This window comes from Bactrocera oleae, chromosome 3, assembly GCF_042242935.1.
Source record: "Bactrocera oleae isolate idBacOlea1 chromosome 3, idBacOlea1, whole genome shotgun sequence".
NCBI classification, from domain to species: Eukaryota; Metazoa; Arthropoda; class Insecta; order Diptera; family Tephritidae; genus Bactrocera; species Bactrocera oleae.
In genome coordinates this window covers 57,611,435-57,625,802 of record NC_091537.1, presented here as the reverse complement: position 1 = coordinate 57,625,802, position 14,368 = coordinate 57,611,435, and the positions used below count along the sequence as shown (strand labels likewise).

The 14,368-nt window shown below is 35.8% G+C and overlaps 2 long non-coding RNA genes across 2 annotated transcripts; one reads left to right on the top strand and one right to left on the bottom strand.

The window, feature by feature from the left end:
* Nucleotides 1-546: 546 nt before the first annotated feature.
* LOC138855941 (uncharacterized) lies at nt 547-1,233 on the bottom strand. Its single transcript, XR_011395074.1, has 2 exons — nt 946-1,233; nt 547-880 (listed from the first exon to the last, which is right to left on the bottom strand). It is a non-coding gene; the product is annotated as an uncharacterized lncRNA (long non-coding RNA).
* A 525-nt stretch (nt 1,234-1,758) lies between these two features.
* On the top strand, nt 1,759-2,478 carry LOC118681802 (uncharacterized). The gene is made up of 2 exons (XR_004977547.2): nt 1,759-1,980; nt 2,059-2,478. It is a non-coding gene; the product is annotated as an uncharacterized lncRNA (long non-coding RNA).
* The last annotated feature ends 11,890 nt before the right edge of the window (nt 2,479-14,368 follow it).

The window sequence follows — 14,368 nt, the reverse complement described above, 5'->3', positions numbered from 1 at the left end:
ATCATTATTCGTTTTCGTCTACGGACCTGAGCGCCACATCAACCTTAAACATTCGAATCTAAGCCACGTCAACTTTTTTTTTTCCGAGTACGACTTTCAACGACCCTTTTCCGGATTCCCCTTGGATTGAATTAGATAAATTTAAATTTGTTTCGATTGAAATGATTAGTGAATCTAAATGGTTAACTAAATAAAAGGAAAAGAGTGTACACAATAATCACAAGCGCATTTTCCTTTAAGTTGTTCGTAGTGTTAATTCATAAAAGCTCCCAAAAGGCGGTTAGCCCAATATATTAGATACAATCTATTCAATAGGAATTAAAATAAATAAAAACTCAGTGCAGTTGATCCGCTCTGGTGCAGCCAGGTATACAATTCCTTTAAGTTGCCTTAGAACATCCTGCTTCCTCCAGTGTTGCTTGAGGTAACTGAATCTACAGGAACACTTCAGGTTTTAGAATACTAGAGTAGTGTTCATGGAGGACTTTCCAGAAGGCTGATCCATTTCGAGGTTCCATACTTTATTAAAGAGAAAAATACGGAAAATTCAAATATAATGGAGAATGTTTATTATCAATTGAAAGAACATTCCTTGCTATTTATTTTTTGAATATTATCTCTTTCAAATATTGGTCGCGGCTACATCTCAGATGGTCCATCCGTTGAGTCCAATTTTCGATAACTCGTTCGAGCATTTCGACCGGTAACTGGCAGAGGGCATATACCTCTAGTACTTCTGAAGCTCGGTAAAGTAGAGTCAGCAGCATGCAGAGGATGATGAGACGCTAGTTATTAATTGGAAGTACAAGTGTTTCCATCGTCAGGCTCAGCATGTTTGGGTGATATAGGGTTAGTAGTTTTGGTAGAGGGTGGGGTACGCCTATAAAATAAGAAGAAAAAAACTGGAGTTTTGTATATCGCATCGCGCTATGAAGAGACATCTACAGTTTGAAAGATTTTAAGAAGTGGACATGACATGCTGAAGACAAGTACTCTGGCATCTCCTCATCTAATGCAAAAATGGATGAAACCGGATGGTAACAGCGCCCACTCCCCATAAAACGATTAAGTTGAAAATTACTATAAGCGCGATAACTCACTAACTAAATATGAAACATTTAATAGATGGTCATGTTTTAATAAGAAGCTATTATTACGTTAGTTATTAATTGTTTGATTATTTAAAAGAAAAAAAGAACATTTACGTCCCCTTTATGCATGCCTTACTTGATGCAGCTGAAAAAAATTGTTTTGGGAACATACTTTTATCCTGAGTTTAGACTTATTTAAAATTATTGACGACATTGCTTAATTTTGTGCAAGAGTTCGTAAAATGAAACAAAAAGAAATATAAAACAATGACTTTTATTGATATATAAAATCGTTATATTCTAATTTTAAAAATTGTTTATTAATTATGGAAAAAATACAATTATAAATATTACTTTAATCATATTAATATAATATATCAATAGGCATTGCAAATTCTTAAGAAATATTTCACAACACAAAAAATTATGAAAAGAAGTAAATATCATTACATATTATCATTATATCATATGGGTTAACCGTTTTTCAATAATTACAACAACTACAATAATACAAACAGTTTTTCCAAGATATATTGGATACTTTAGAATCCACACTACAGTTCTAAGAATATTATATCTTTTATACATTTCTAACTGTTAACATAAATACATTATTAAACAAATTTTTAAATTAACATTATTTCTATTTAGAAAAAATCATGCAGAAAGGCTACTGTTAATAGAGAATAGAAGCAGGTTGAGTATATAGTTGATTAGAATATCTTTATGCAAATATAATTTTATAGAAAAGTGACAGCACCATTTCGGTGACTAATAAATGTGACTTGGTCAAAAACTATAAAAGTCACGTTCACTGTAGAACGGGTATAAAGCGTCGAAGCCACTAGATGAATGGCTGAATTCTGAACGATCTGGAAGATATCTTTAAGTAATCTATAATTTTTGTTTCCATACCGCACATAATGCCATTGATATAAAAAATATTTCTTCTAAACTAAATTTATAGATATTAGAATGTATATCGACTGCATACTGGACCGCTAGAATGTTGCCGAAAATTCTTAATTAATCCTCAAATCTCCGCAGTATTTCAATTGTTAATAGTAAAATTAGCATTTCCTTTAATTTCATTCATTTTACGAATGTATTTAATAAAATAAATAATACAATAAAAAATTGGTCCTATCCGCGGTCGGTACTAACTAAATTCGCAGGCGAATGAGCGGATCTTTCACTGATGAATAAAGTTTGGAAGCTTTCAAGTCATGATTTGCAGAACGAAGGCGTGGATGAAGAAAAAATAACAAGGGAAGGGCAACAACTGACGTTTAAGTAAAAATATTCTGAAACGCTTGCTTATAATTAGAATACATTAATCAAAAGTAATTTCGCAAATATTATAAATGTAATTATTCTCAAAATTAAACACGCCCGTATTTGTGAAAGGAAAGAAAAATATGGTAGGAACATTGATTTACTTGAACTTGTTTTGAAACATTGTGTATGTTTGGTGGATGAACGTGGATGTTTTGTATTGATTGTTCTGAATTTTCATCATTGTATAAACCAACAAGTACCGTGCCAGTCACGGCTCCAACCACTTTCCCCAGGAGTTTCAACAATATTAAAATGTTTTTCTTCAAGCACTAACACCAACGCACACAAATGGGATGTTTCTGTTTTAATCAATTTCGAATTTCCCAAACAAGCAAAATCCATCTTATTTGTTGATCTTATCGATTTAGTGTGATTGAGAAAACATATTTGTCATTAGTGTCAATAGAAAAATTAAAAAAAGGAAATTAAAACACGAATGACAGATGCAAGTCATTTGCGTTTAAATATGGAGATAGATGAAAGCTGATTTCTACATAAAAATGTTTTCGTATATTTTTTATGCTGCCTGTATTATAAATATTTTAAACCATATAAATGCCTACTGCCTTTGCCAAGATTTGATGGTGGTATAACTGAGGAAGGTTGATTTTTTACTTCAGAAAAGCAATATAGTAATTGCCAAGTAGTAAAACCACCCTCTAAATTTATAGATTTTCTCTCAAAAATCGAAGATATTTATACACAATATTTTGATTCTACTTGCCATATGATGGGATTTACCCAAATATTATTTGAAAATATGGTCAAGGTAAAGCACTGATTTAGAATATTTTGTAAATATTATTATTAACTACATAGATTAGGATAGGCTGTCTGACGACGCACATAGGCTTTTAGGGATTTTAGGCCACAGGGAATAAAAATTACCTCACTCTATTGTCTCCTCTCTGAACCACCCCGTTCTTTTAATGAAGTTCATCAGTACTAAAAGTTTTATCTGTGCAACCTCCCAAATATCGGCAAGAAACCCTCAACCAATGGTTGCGATTCTTTTCCTATACAGAGCTTTACTTTCACATGTGATGTGATGGGTGCACAAAGTATTTTTTACTTATTTAATAGACAAACCTTTCAAAAATATACTGTAAAATTTCCACACCGAAATTTTGAATATTTTCGAAGTTATAGCCACATAAGGAGAACGCGCCGTAGTCTGTATAGCTGATTGATGTATGTAAGTATTATTTGTTGTCAAAACTTTGAAGGTGTTTTTCTCGAAACTTTGTTTTTAAAATTTCCCGCAATTACGTGGCTAAAAATTTAACTCGTTATTCCAGATATTGTACATATAGCTAAATACCTAACCTTTGAAACAGTAATTTTTTTGATAATTGAATAATTTTTTTAAACAATTTGTCAGCAAAAAAAATTCGATTTTCAGTACCTTTTCTCACAAGCTCACTTTTTATTTTATTTTTTTAATGCATATTATTCACATAGTTCACTAGAGTAAATTATAAATAATAATAATCTCTTCCTGCTGAAAAAAATTCAGGAAAAAGGTCGAAATTTCGGCCGTCCCACCGTGCTACTACCTTAAATACTGCTCTTTTTCTACTTCCTGGCGGCTTCTGCAATAGCCAATTAGACAGTAACCCGTTAGCACTCCTATTAGAGTTCTTATGTCATTTATTTTGAATTTTAGTAGTCGGCATATGCGGCCTATATTCCATTTTTGCCACGTTTGCCTGCTTATCGAGCAAGCCAGGGATTGGTTAAACTGAGACTCCGTCATATTTATAAGATGTCGATTAAATCTACAATTCCCACAACAGCCGGTTCTACGTTACCGGAATTGTCCCGGATTTTATCCAAAGGAGAGGACTACGAGTTACGTGGCCCCATGCTACCAAGGCCTTAGAGCGACACCTGCCTTAACGGCTGTGCACAATGTTCGCGCACAGCGTCGCCACTCCAGTCGAGTGGCAAAGAAAAGACCTCCACGGCCCTAAGTAGCTCATACAGGCAGCATGACTCCCAGTCTGACCAATCGCCTGCCCAACCTTCATCCTGCTCCAATCCTCGTGTGAGAATCTCCTAGCAACTCCTGGTTCCTCGCACAGTCTGTTCCGTGTGTCAAACCGTAATACGTCGGAATTTCATACCAGTCTAGTGCAATTCTTGTACTGGCTGGTGTCACTTTCTGTCGTGTTCCGGTCTTCGCACCACACGTGAGTGGAGTGCATCGTACGTTGTCCCTTCTGTAGGAGTCTGCCCCCGCAATCCCATATAGTGGCGTTGCCAAACAACACCATATTGCGACAACCGCCCATGCAGATAGTGCAGCTGGAACAATCACCACCTACACGTAGCTCCCTCACCTCCAGAATCACCACTAGACACCCGAGACAAACGCGACTTCTACAATTTAACTACAATGGACTCTAGAGTAAGATCGAGGAGATAGTTGTATTTATGAGCCGGGAACGCGTATCGATGCGGTCCAAGAAACTAAGCTAAACAGCCGCTCAGATCTTCTGAGTTGTGCAAGTTTCAACGAACGAATTTAAGTTTAATTCTATGGGTTTTCCGTAAATTCGTGGTATTGGGTAGAAACAGGAACTTGTTAGGTATTTTAGAATGTCTCTTATTGCAGGTGAGTAATAGGGAGGAGCTGACCTCGCAGCCAGTTGTTCACAGAACAAGGCAGTAAACGTAAAATAAAGAAATACTAATTGATCTGAAATCCTTTAGACTTGTAAGTAAACTTTTGCCATTTTTTGGTATATAAATTGCCTTGACTTTCCTCCATAAGGAGGGAATATAGTTTAATTGCAGCGCTTCTTTACGAATGGTTATTAACCAGACTTTTATGTACAATATTTGTAGGATAGGCTTTTATGTAATTGTACAACTGCTGTAATTGAGTCGGGATTGAACCATTAGGTCATTAGATTTAAAACTGCTTATCGTTCAACATACATTGCTTTTTGACACTATATCTACACGGATGCCTGGGAAGTGAGGATCCATTAGTAGGCCTAAGGACAATTCTCTGGAAACCGTTCAGCTGTGGTCTGGTTTCTGCAGGTACCCAATGTTATGCACCGATTGTGCTATAATTTTCCTAAGCCAAGACTCTTCTGCCTTAGTCTCCATATCATTACAAAAAGATTTCCAAGAGGTCTTGTAATAGTTAAGCTGCATTAAATTGCTTACTGTAATTTTTTACGACCTCTAATGATTGTCGGAAATATAATATTCCGTGAACCGTTTAACGAGGATTTTTAGTTTATCATTGTTCTTGGGTTGTAATGGCGGAATCATGGGAATACGTTTTTTTTTTAGCTCTTACATGTGCACTTGTCAGATCATTTTCCTATGATTCCTGAAATTGTTGACTCTGTCCACATTTTTCTGAGTTATACATTCAATGTATCGGTCCGATCTGAAAAGGAGTGGTTTAATAGTTCTTCCGACATAAGTGTGATATCAATACTTGTTGCCGGTTTTTAGTGATAAACGTTGGCACGACAGAAACTTAGTGCCTAGTAAATACAATAATTAAAGATACACTTACCTCTATCATTGATGTCTGTGATGCCTCATATCGTGTGGTGTGCGTTTAAGTCACATTCAAGTATAATCATGCACTTTATGCTTCGCTGTCCCGTACCAGCTCTTTTATCTACTTGCGTCCGTCTCCCAGCTTACTGCTGTGATGTCCTGGTTGCTATAACAAGTAACATAAAGAAGTAGCTCGGTGTTCTCAGTCCCCAAATACGCTCTCCATTAACCCATGGCTCCTGAATGAGAACAAAACCAGTATTTTTTTCACGCAGTTAATTAGATCTACTGAAGCTAGTTTGCTGTAATGGAGATTAATTAATAGAAATGCATTAATAATTTTTTTATCTTCATCTTTCTGAGAGTCGCTAAAAAGCTCTCTCTCAGTGTAAAGTTTTTAGAGTCTGTCTGCAAGTTCCCGAAGAACTCTCACCGTGCTCAATGCTTTCAATATCCCTCGGGGACTCCATAGGATCTTCCTCGATTCCACCAATATCGTTTTCCGATGTTAATTGGCAGCAGCGGTGGGTGTCGGTCCGTTGTTAACAGCAGCCAGATTTTGCTACGGGATCCTCGAAGGCTTTAACGGATTTCACCTCCTCGTCCTGGTCCGGCTGCGAGGGTGTAGCCGGGATTCAGACCTTTGTCCTGGGCCTGGACGGGTTGTCCTTTTTCCACCACTACCAGCCTAGCTCCGGGGTAAACCTTCCTTACCGTGGATATAGCGGCTTTGTAAAGTACGACCGATTTCTCGTCGACGCAGGCAATCATTTCGATTTTGAATTGGTACCAGCGGGCAGCCGAGCATGATGGTGGCGGACACGGATTGCTTAGTAGCACATTTGTCAGTGTAGCTTGTAGCTGCTTCAGGATCTCCCTCATCCAAAACACCAACTTCAGCATCACATTAGCAAATGATTTAGTGGCAGTCACACCTTTTGCCTTTTGTCTTTGGGCTTTTGGCTGATGGCTTAGCTTCTTCAGCTGACTTCTATCTCTTGCCACTGCTGGCGGTTTAAGCTTAAAGTTGGATAGAACCACTTTCGGTTTAGTGCCAGCCGTTGTACCTAGACCATGTTTAGCTCCTGTCTTTGTGCCAGCCACTTTTTAATTCGTTGCGAACGCTGCTCTCTTCTGAAAACAGCTGGTTCGCTCCGGTTTTTTTTCAGGAGATTCGCACTCCTATTTCGTTTTTTGGGCCTACGGGTGTAAGGGACTGGGCTATGCGAGGGTCCCCATCCAGGCTGATCCTCGGAATGGGTCGCATGACACCTTGCCTAGCCCTTTTTTCTACCCCCAACAATAGTAAGACTTCTTATTTGAATAGTGTGCTATTGAGGAGCAACGAACACCCAACTAAGAAATCAGACTTTATCTAGATAACTCCCAACTGCAACAGTGGCGAACTGTTATCAGCTCGACCCTGCCTTCGTTGGGATTCTGATGGTGAGCAATAAATATGCAATTAACTTTTTTTTCGATAATATTCTTGAAAGTGTTTATTAATATTAATATACATACCTAATACCATTTCACAAAAAAAGTTATTATATTATACTCCTTTTATTTAAATCTCTGTTCCCGAAAAACACAGTATGTCAATCGGGTGATCTCAGCGGTGTAAAAATTTTAAAAACCCCATGATACTTTTTTCCCTTTATACAATGATTTTTATGGTAAATTTAAAAGTCTGCTAAAAGTATTTTTACATCTATGCTTTGAAATTCAAAAATTGTTTTCGGGAATAATTTTTCGAACGAGTACAGATCAAGGAAATGCTATAAAAATGTCAGTAAAATCCACATTACTATATACAACTGCTCAAACTTGTTTTGAATAAAACGTTCAGTGCCCGAATTAAAAAAAAGCCAATTGCTGCAAACCGATAGAAAACAAATTACTTCCCATCAACTATAACGGTTAAGCCATAGGACAGCCCTACCACAAATTACCATTGCAGTTCCTTAAAGCTGTGTTTCTTTATCCCTTTCATATCCTTCAGCATTAATAATAACCCAACGATTACCCTCCATCCTTAAGCGTTTAAGATTTAAGAAGAGAGTGAGTCAGAGAAATCAAATGTGCAGGAATGAAAATTAAAATCATGACATATGCGGCGGAATGGTTCCTTCCGTTTAGAATTTGATCTACAAGATTTTAACGGTTTTTTATACTCTCGTAACCTGTTGCTACAGAGTATAATAGTTTTGTTCACCTGACGGTTGTCACTAATCGAGTTAGATATAGGGTTACATATATATATATAAATGATCAGGATGAAGAGACGAGTTGAAATCCGGGTGACTGTCTGTCCGCCCATGCAAGCTCTAACTTGAGTAAAAATTGAGATATCTTTATGAAACTTGGTAGACATGTTTCTTGGTACCGTGAGACGGTTGGTATTGCAGATGGGCGTAAACGGACCACTGCCACGCCCACAAAACGCCATTATTCAAAAACAAATAAATTGCCATAACTAAGCTCCACAACAAGATACAAGACTCTCATTTGGTATACAGGATCACAATAGGGAGGGGCATCTGCAGTTAATTTTTTTCTTAAAGAGGGCGTGGTCCCACCCCTAATAGGTTTAATATGAATATCTCCTATAATAACAAAATTCACTGGAAGCAAATGTTTTTAGAACCTCTACCTACAGTGTGAAAATGGGTGAAATCAGGTGGTAATTCCGCCCACTCCCCATATAACGGTACTGTTAAAAACTACTAAAAGCGCGATAAATCAAGCACTAAATACGCCAGAGACATTAAATTTTATCTCTGGGATGGTATGAGATGACTTTATAGGAACCGCGTTCAAAATTAGACAGTGGGCGTGGCACAGCCCACTTTTAGGTGAAAACCCATATCTTGAGATCTGCTTAACCGATTTCAACCGAATTCGGTGCATAACGTTCTTTTCATATTTCTATGTCATAGTGCGAAAATGGGCGAAATCGGACTACAACCACGCCTACTTTCTATATAACACCATTTTAAATTCCATCTGATTCTTTCCACTATGCAAATCAGGCAACAATGACTGTATCGGGATAAAACCTTGCGTGAATAATGCGATTAAAGTATGCCACCTTGTGGCCAAAAATTGTCTAAATCGAACCAAAACTGTTCAAGCCCCTAGGTACTGAATATGTGGACCACAGTGCCTATAGTTGACCTTCTACCGAAAATATCAGTCAATCCACAAAGAAATCTCAAACGAGTATACCATTTGACTTTGCGAGAGTAAGAAATGTTCGGTTACATCCGAACTTAGCCCTTCCTTACTTGTTTTACTATACACTTAATTTACAAAATACTTAAAAGCTAAATGTTAATAAATTATATTTACTGCTACTGTTTCCTTGCTAGGTGGGAGAGCTTCTTGCGATTCAATCCAATTTCTCGCCCAGCAGTTTCGATGAGTCTGGAAGCCTCCTCATTAACATGTTGTCTAAGACTCAGTTCGTGAGACTTTGCAGTTTTGATTATTTCCTTTACCACTGAATTCACGCCTAGATCACAGTGTAGGTCAGCAGATTTAACGTACCAAGGAGCATAAACTAATGTTCTTAGTACCTTACTTTGAAAGCGCTAGTTGGGTTCGTAGACCCAAACTGGCTTTAAAACTTGATTGTATATTAACAATTTGTTTTGAACTGATAAACTGGATCTCTTGCCAACTAGGTGGTAAAGTTTAGTAAATTTTATGCTTGAGGCACGTCCAAAGAGCCCGCCGAACAAACATTCTTTTTATCCATGGAATTTTCAACGAAATTAAAAATTCGGTGCACCTGATCAATTGTTGAATGGTGGTCTCGAAATCCAAATTTTTCTCCGGTTATTAAATCGAACCCAGGTGATTTTTTGAGCCTTTTGTTCCTGGTAAGATTTTTAACTTCTTTACTAGTAACTGGAGAAATGTTGATGTGTGGATCCAACCAACAATTTTCACGGTTTATCTCATATCCATCGTTGGGCGTAAATGTTGGTCTCAAATGATTTGCAAATACGGCAACTTTATGTACATTAGTTTTCGCCCATGTAGTTTCGTTTAGTTTTATTGGTGCGACATGTGTTATTTATTTATTTATAGTTTTTGCAATTTTCCAGAGAGAATACTCAGTGAACTTATCAGCTGTAGGTTTAGACAAATAAGTTTTAAATGAGTAATTTTTAAACTGTTTAATTTGTGTCCTTAGTTGCGTTGTACATTTATTAAGCTGAATTTTAAGAGCATTCTGCTATCTCCGTCGAAGTTGGCACTTTTTATGAGTAATTTCTTAAATAATATATATTGTGAGTATTTGTTTCCACTTAGATTTACGCGAATATTTGGTGTACTCTTCCAAGTAGCATTTTGAATTACTTTTGTGAAATATTCAACTTCACAGTCCAATATTTGTCGATATGAGTTTAAGCTTTGAGCCGACTTTATTCAGTATGATCTAAAATTTATACCAATTAGTATGTTTATTACATAACGTAGGCGAATCGGCCGAAATTATTGGCATTTCATACAAGGTTAGACTGGTGAATGGTCACAGCTTAGATCTGAGCTATCGTTAATACTTAAGTTGATTTTCGGTAGTTTAATGATTATAAAAAAGTCAAGAAGGTCTGGTAATTTCCTACTATCTGTAGGCCAATATGTGGGTATACCTATAGAAACAATATTGTATCCAACTGCTTGTATAGCTTTGAGAAGTTCTCGGCCATTGGTTGTAGTTAAACGAGATCCCCAAAGAGTCTGCTTTGCGTTAAAGTCGCCACCTATGACGTACCTTCCGTCATATTTTTTTAATAAATTCATACACGTATCTGTTTTTATATTATGTCTAGTCGGACTATACAGAGCAGAAAGAAATAATGGGTGCATTTCAACTAAAATTGTTGTAGCCTGAATTTCTTCCGTCTTAATCGGATCTTCCTCCCATTACTATCGCGCTCCCTCCTCGTGCTAAGTTTGCTGAGTGTGGAGTGTGATATAATTCATAATTATTAAAATTTGTAAATGGATGGTTCGTAAAATGCGCTTTATTCAAAATTTGAGATAACGGACTACTTTTTTAATTGTATTTGTATGACGTTGTTTAGCCATTTGCGCAAATGTAAATTTAGAAACGGAAAGGAAAGGAATTTACTTCACCTGTTAGTGAGTTACCATTCTTTTTATCTCTAAGTGTTTGCAACTCTTTTGCAACGAAATAACCACGGAAGATTGCAGGATGAGAATCGCCACAGTTACAACATTTAGCGAGATCTTTTTCAGCTTTGCTGCATTCAGTAGTAGGATGTTTGTCTACACATTTTACACTCCTCGATGATTTACCGCAGAAGTTTTTTGTATGTCCAAAAGCTTGACAGTTTTTGCACTGTGGAATTAATTTAGATGCTTTAATAGGCTCAACTTTAAGAACAATACTAAGAATGGTATTGATCTGGTGGATTCTTCTAGTGTCATCGGTTGCATGGAATACTACTAAAAACACATTTAGTGGTTCTATAGTATTCCATTTAAGTTTATTAAAATCATTTAAGACATTAAAGCAATGGGATTTTAGATCGTTTAAGATGGAATGTGTACCAGTGCAGTGGTGCAGATTTTTTATAATTACCTTGATTGGCCTATTATGTTTACTCTCGTAGCTAAACTAAAGTATATTTTCATTTAACAAGAATTTTGTTACTGTGCGATAATCATTTGCATTGAAGACATTAAGTTTGTAGGCGCCGTTACTCAAAAACTTGATTAAAAAGTTGTTTTCTGTTACGTGTTGTAATATAAAAATGTAAGTTATTAAAATTTTTTAATCGTTTATTATAATAGGAGGTGGATAGTGGCTTAAGCATCATTGTTGGCCGCCTGCTCTCTATTTTTGCTTTTCAAAGGGCTATTAATAGTTGGGGAAGTATCAGCCTTGCAGTTTTTCAAGAGCGTTTCTTTTTGAGTATCTACTCAGTTTCTTTAGCTAGTTCATCATCAGTTTCATATACTTGACCAACATTCACAACTGTTTCTCGGCGTCACCTCATGAAGAGGTTCAGCAATTTTTATTTTTTAGTGTTTTCTCTACTGGGTATTAGCAACCCGTCATTTGGTGGAAAATGCAGTTTATTAAAAGAAGTTGAAGTAGAAGTTTTTATTTTGTTTTTGTTTCACCGATGTGGCAGCGCTTATCACAGTTTGCAATTGTTAGAATAGAACAGCTGATTGGATATATCTATAAGAAACTCTTTACGAACGTGTTTAGTACGGCTGTCTCTATCAGAAATATCTTCTTTTTTTTTTTGTTTTTATATTTTGTGAAATAAAAAACGAAGACTTTCATTATTTAAATAGATTCCGTGAACAACTTTCGTTACGATTGTCTGTGTTAAATCGTTAAATGCACGATTCTTACAATTTGTTTTGCCAGTGCTATTAAATTTCTATCGGAAATGCGCTAAAGCGAAAAGCAAAAATTGTTTTTGAACAGACTCTAACTTGTCAGAATGGATTTGGTAGCTAGGGTTCCATACAACAGAGCCATATTCAAATATAGGTCTAACCAAAGTTGTATAAAGTGTTTTAGTAATATACGGATCTCTAAATTCTTTAGACCAACGTTTAACAAAACTGAGGACAGCTTTTACTTTCAAGACCATGGTATCAATATGAAGACTAAAATTAAGCTTAGAGTCCATATTAGCTCCCAAATCAACAAAGTTAAAAACTTGCTCCAGAATATGGTTTTTTATTACCTAAGAAGAGGGGTACAGATTTACGGGAAAAACACATCGTCTTACATATTTTGAGATTCATTGGCAAACCATCTCTATCACACTAAGCAACGAAATAACACGAACAGCACACCTTTCATCAGTTAAAGTATTTGATTTAAAAAGTCTTACGTCGCCGGCACATAATAAAATGTTTGAGTCCTCTAACAGATATCGTTAATAAATAACAAGAACAGAATCGGGACAAGAACTCCTAAAGGGCCATTAATTGAATCTGAAAGAATATCATCAAATATCATTCGTTATGTTCAATTACAAAGATAAGAAGATACCCATTGAAGAAATCTTGGCTGAAAGTCCAGAAGATCAGGTTTATGTACGGAAGTCGAGAGATTTGCTTTATCAAAAGCTTTGCTAAGTTACTTGTAGTGTATATAACATCTGTATACTTATGCTCCCTAAAACCCAATGACACATGGTTTACAAATTCAAATAAATTTGTTAGAGTAGATTTCCCTTTACAAAATTCATGCTAAGAAGAAAAAATTATTGTAGAAATCGAAAAAGTTTTAGGTATTGTATAACTGATAGTTTGAGTATACCCCTATAGTTATCAATGTATGAACTAAATCTACTTTTATGCAAAGATATTATAAATGACAGTTTCCATATTAAAGGAAAAATACCGCGTTTAAGAGAAGAATTAAATATACTATACGGTTTAAGCTCATTTAATTTAAGTAAGATGTCTCTTCAAAAATAATTGGAGCGTTAATTGAAGTATTTGGGCAAATCACATGTTGTTACGAAACAAATTTAGGAGAGTATTAGTACAGTAGTTTGACTTGAAAAATTCTGCAAACATATAAGAAATAATGTGATTATCACATAACATGATAGATTTGTATTTGTTCCCGGACGGGGATTCTGCGTTTGGAGTTAACGAAATCATAAAACAGTTTTGGAATACGTACAATATCCTTTTTTACCTTATTAAACTAAATATTATAACATTTTTTGTTTAGGTCTGAATACTGTCGACACAATGCAGAATATTTAAAATAGTCGACAAGTAAACCACGGTATTGTACTTTTACTTCTATTAACAATAACTATTGGAACATACTTTTCAAATAATTGCGTGATGGTGTTATTAAAATGAGAGACACTCTATTCAATATCTCTTATATAATCAGGCCTAGTTAACGTAGAAAGTTCCGTATTCAACTTTTTAAAGTTGGCTTTTGCAAATTTAAGCCGTGTACAGAAGCTAGAAATTTGATGATCACTATGAAGTACATTGCCTATAAATTCAACAGTTATTTCGAAAGCAGGATGATATGAGACCTCTAGTAGAACAAAAGCATTACTCTGAATAAAGGAATACTTTGAAGGGGTATCAAAGTATCCTAAACCTAAGAATTTATCAAATTTATTCGAAATCAAATTAATTTGGTTCAGACCCAACTCGGATATTTTTATACTATCGCAACATGTTGCTACAGAATATAATAGTTTTGTTCACCTAACGGTTTTTGTATCACCTAAAACTAATCGAGTTAGATATAGGGTTATATATATATAAATGGTCAGGATGAAGAGACGAGTTGAAATACGGGTGACTGTCTGTCCGTCCGTCCGTCTGTCCGTCTGTGCAAGCTGTAACTTGAGTAAAAATTGAGATATCTT